This window comes from Oncorhynchus masou, chromosome 27, assembly GCF_036934945.1.
Source record: "Oncorhynchus masou masou isolate Uvic2021 chromosome 27, UVic_Omas_1.1, whole genome shotgun sequence".
NCBI classification, from domain to species: domain Eukaryota; kingdom Metazoa; phylum Chordata; class Actinopteri; order Salmoniformes; family Salmonidae; genus Oncorhynchus; species Oncorhynchus masou.
In genome coordinates this window covers 4,359,176-4,364,207 of record NC_088238.1, presented here as the reverse complement: position 1 = coordinate 4,364,207, position 5,032 = coordinate 4,359,176, and positions in this window count along the sequence as shown.

Here is a 5,032-nt window from a genome sequence, read left to right as displayed (position 1 = left end):
TGGAACCACCCAGTTTATAAGGACTAATTGACCACCCACAGAGCCACAACCTGTTGTGTGGTCCGCAGACTAAGGCCATGGTGTTAATGTGAGGGTCAGTGTCGTGTCGCGGTAGATTAGGCTTGTCTATCTCACACAGCAGTAGTTCTGTCAACCTGTCACTGTCTGTTATTGTCAACCTTTGGGCTCACACACACACACACACACACACACACACACACACACACACACACACACACACACACACACACACACACACACACACACACAAACATTCTCTGCAGCGCATGATATATTGTTGTTTACAGCATGTGTTTGGCTGGTCGACCTCTCTATGTAAGCAACACTGAGTACAACCAAACATAGCCAACCGCCACAACCTCTCCTGGTCATACAGGAAGTGTTTTAGTGTTGCCCTGTCTGGTTGGTTAGCCTGGTGGACGGAAGCGGTCAAATATAAACCAAATGTCTGAGATGAGCTGTTCCTTCCTGATTCTTTAAACAGCCTCTAGGTGTGTCCCAAATGGTGTCCTATTCCCTAGTGTTCTGCCTTTAACCCTGTGGGTCCTGATGAAAAGTACTGCACTAACTAGGGAATAGGGTGCTATAGTACTGCACTAACTAGGGAATAGGGTGCTGTAGTAGCGCACTAACTAGGGAATAGGGTGCTGTAGTACTGCACTAACTAGGGAATAGGGTGCTGTAGTAGCGCACTAACTAGGGAATAGGGTGCTGTAGTAGCACACTAACTAGGGAATAGGGTGCTGTAGTAGCGCACTAACTAGGGAATAGGGTGCTATAGTAGCGCATTAACTAGGGAATAGGGTGCTATAGTACTGCACTAACTAGGGAATAGGGTGCTGTAGTAGCGCATTAACTAGGGAATAGGGTGCTATAGTACTGCACTAACTAGGGAATAGGGTGCTATAGTAGCGCATTAACTAGGGAATAGGGTGCTATAGTACTGCACTAACTAGGGAATAGGGTGCTGTAGTAGCGCACTAACTAGGGAATAGGGTGCTGTACTAGCGCACTAACTAGGGAATAGGGTGCTATAGTACAGTACTAACTAGGGAATAGGGTGCTATAGTAGTGCACTAACTAAGGAATAGGGTGCTATAGTAGCGACTAAGTAGGGAATAGGGTACTATAGTACTGCACTAACTAGGGAATAGGGTGTTGTAGTAGTGTATTAACTAGGGAATAGGGTGCTATAGTAGTGCAATAACTAAGGAATAGGGTGCTATAGTAGCGCACTAAGTAGGGAATAGGGTGTTATAGTAGTGCACTAACTAAGGAATAGGGTGTTATAGTAGTGCACTAACTAGGGAATAGGGTGTTATAGTCGTGTGTGTGTGTGTGTGTGTGTGTGTGTGTGTGTGTGTGTGTGTGTGTGTGTGTGTGTGTGTGTGTGTGTGTGTGTGTGAATGACATCATTCTGTAATAAAAAGACAGTTGGGTTGGAATGTTACTGTCTTCCCGTTCACACCTTGGACCGTTATCAGGCTTCCTGTCTGAACCAGCAGTCTTCCTTCAACACGCAGAGCACAGAGGGGTCTGGGGTTGTAGTCTGGAGTTGAGGTCTGGGGTTGAGGTTGAGGTCTGGGGTTGAGGTCTGGGGTTGAGGTCCGGGGTTGAGGTCTGGGGTTGAGGTTTGGGGTTGAGGTCTGGGGTTGAGGTTGGGGTCTGGGGTTGAGGTTGAGGTGTGGGGTTGAGGTCTGGGATTGAGGTTGGGTTCTGGGGTTGAGGACTGGGGTTGAGGTTGGGGTCTGGGGTTGAGGTTGGGGTCTGGGGTTGAGGTTGGGGTCTTGGGTTGAGGTTGGGGTCTGAGGTTGGGGTCTGTGGTTGAGGTCTGGGATTGAGGTTGGGTTCTGGGGTTGAGGACTGGGGTTGAGGTTTGGGGTCTGGGGTTGGGGTCTGGGGTTGAGGTTGGGGTCTTGGGTTGAGATTGGGGTCTAGGGTTGAGTTCTGGGGTTGAGGTTGGGGTCTGTGGTTGAGGTCTGGGGTTTGGGTTGAGGTCTGGGGTCTGGGGTTGAGGTTGGGGTCTGGGGTTGAGATTGGGGTTGGGGTCTGGGGTTGAGGTTGAGGGTGGGGTCTTGGGTTTGAGGTCTGGGGTTGAGGTATGGGGTTGAGGTTGGGGTCTGGGGTTGAGGTCTGGGGTTGAGGTTGGGGTCTGGGGTTGTGGTCTGGGGTTGAGGTCTGGGGTTGAGGTTGGGGTCTGGGGTTGAAGTCTGGGGTTGGGGTCTGGGGTTGAGGTTTGGGGTTGAGGTTGGGGTCTGGGGTCTGGGGTTGAGGTTGGAGTTTGGGTCTGGGGTTGAGGTTGGGGTCGGGGGTTGAGATTGAGTTTGGGGTCTGGGGTCTGGGGTCTGGGACTGACGTTGGTGTCGGGGGTTGGAGTCTGGGGTCGGGGTTGAGATTGGGGTCTAGGGTTGAGGTCTGGGGTTGAGGTTGAGGTCTGTGGTTGAGGTCTGGGGTTTGGTTTGAGGTCTGGGGTCTGGGGTTGAGGTCTGGGGTCTGGGGTTGAGGTCTGGGGTTGAGGTATGGGGTTGAGGTTGGGGTCTGGGGTTGAGGTCTGGGGTTGAGGTTGGGGTCTGGGGTTGTGGTCTGGGGTTGAGGTCTGGGGTTGAGGTTGAAGTCTGGGCTTGGGGTCTGGGGTTGAGGTTTGGGGTTGAGGTTGGGGTCTGGGGTCTGGGGTTGAGGTTGGGGTTTGGGTCTGGGGTTGAGGTTGGGGTCAGGGGTTGAGGTTGAGTTTGGGGTCTGGGGTCTGGGGTCTGGGACTGACGTTAGGATCGGGGGTTGGAGTCTGGGGTCTGGGGTTGAGGTTGGGGTCTGGGGTTGAGGTTGGGGTCTGGGTTTGGGGTCTGGGGTTGAGGTTGGGGTCTGGGGTTGAGGGTTGAGGTTGGGGTCTGGGGTCTGGGGTTGAGGTTGGGGTTGGGGTCTAGACAGAAGACTTCAGACAGAGAAGTCCAGACAGAACAGTCCAGACAGAACACTCCAGACAAAAAACTTCAGACAGAAAAGTCCAGACAGAACACTTCAGACAGAGAAGTCCAGACAGAACACTTCAGACAGAGAAGTCCGGACAGAACACTTCAGACAGAGAAGTCCAGACAGAAGAGTCCAGACAGACACTTCAGACAGAGCACACCAGACAGAACAGTCCAGACAGAACTCTTCAGACAGAACAGTCCAGACAGCACTCTTCAGACAGAGAAGTCCAGACAGAACACTTCAGACAGAGAAGTCCGGACAGAACACTTCAGACAGAGAAGTCCAGACAGAAGAGTCCAGACAGACACTTCAGACAGAACTCTTCAGACAGAGAAGTCTAGACAGATCTCTTCAGACAAAACAGTCCAGACAGAACACTCCAGCCAGAACACTCTAGACAGAGAAGTTTAGACAGAGAAGTCCAGACAGAACACTTCAGACAAGGAGGTCCAAACAGAACACACCAGACAGAACACACCAGACAGAACGCTCCAGACAGAACCGTCCAGACAGAACACTCCAGACAAAACACTTCAGACAGAGAAGTCCAGACAGAACAGTCCAGACAGAACTCTTCAGACAGAGAAGTCCTGTCTACAGTCACTAACAGATATATCTGATTCTAACAGCTGGAACCTCCAGTCACTAACATATCTATCTGATTCTAATAGCTGGAACCCTCCAGTCACTAACATATCTATCTGATTCTAATAACTGGAACCTCCAGTCAATAACAGATCTATCTGATTCTAACAGCTGGAACCTCCAGTCACTAACATATCTATCTGATTCTAATAGCTGGAACCTCCAGTCACTAACATATCTATCTGATTCTAACAGCTGGAACCTCCAGTCACTAACATATCTATCTGATTCTAATAGCTGGAACCCTTTAGTCACTAACAGATCTATCTGATTCTAATAGCTGGAACCTCCAGTCACTCACATATCTATCTGATTCTAATAACTGGAATCTCCAGTCACGAACATATCTATCTGATTCTAATAGCTGGAACCTCCAGTCACTAACATATCTAACTGATTCTAATAGCTGGAACCCTTAGTCACTAACATATCTATCTGATTCTAATAACTGGAATCTCCAGTCACTAACATATCTATCTGATTCTAACAGCTGGAACCTCCAGTCACTAACATATCTATCTGATTCTAATAGCTGGAACCCTTTAGTCACTAACAGATCTATCTGATTCTAATAGCTGGAACCTCCAGTCACTAACAAATCTATCTGATTCTAATAGCTGGAACCCTTTAGTCACTAACAGATCTATCTGATTCTAATAACTGGAATCTCCAGTCACTAACAGATCTATCTGATTCTAATAGCTGGAACCCTCCAGTCACTAACAGATCTATCTGATTCTAATAGCTGGAACCTCCAGTCACTCACATATCTATCTGATTCTAATAACTGGAATCTCCAGTCACGAACATATCTATCTGATTCTAATAGCTGGAACCTCCAGTCACTAACATATCTATCTGATTCTAATAGCTGGAACCCTTTAGTCACTAACATATCTATCTGATTCTAATAACTGGAATCTCCAGTCACTAACATATCGATCTGATTCTAATAGCTGGAACCCTTAGTCACTAACATATCTATCTGATTCTAATAACTGGAATCTCCAGTCACTAACATATCTATCTGATTCTAATAGCTGGAACCCTCCAGTCACTAACATATCTATCTGATTCTAATAGCTGGAACCCTTTAGTCACTAACAGATCTATCTGATTCTAATAGCTGGAACCTCCAGTCACTAACATATCTATCTGATTCTAATAGCTGGAACCCTTTAGTCACTAACATATCTATCTGATTCTAATAACTGGAATCTCCAGTCACTAAAATATCTATCTGATTCTAATAGCTGGAACCCTTTAGTCACTAACATATCTATCTGATTCTAATAACTGGAATCTCCAGTCACTAACATATCTATCTGATTCTAATAGCTGGAACCCTTTACTCACTAACAGATCTATCTGATTCTAATAGCTGGAACCCTTTGGT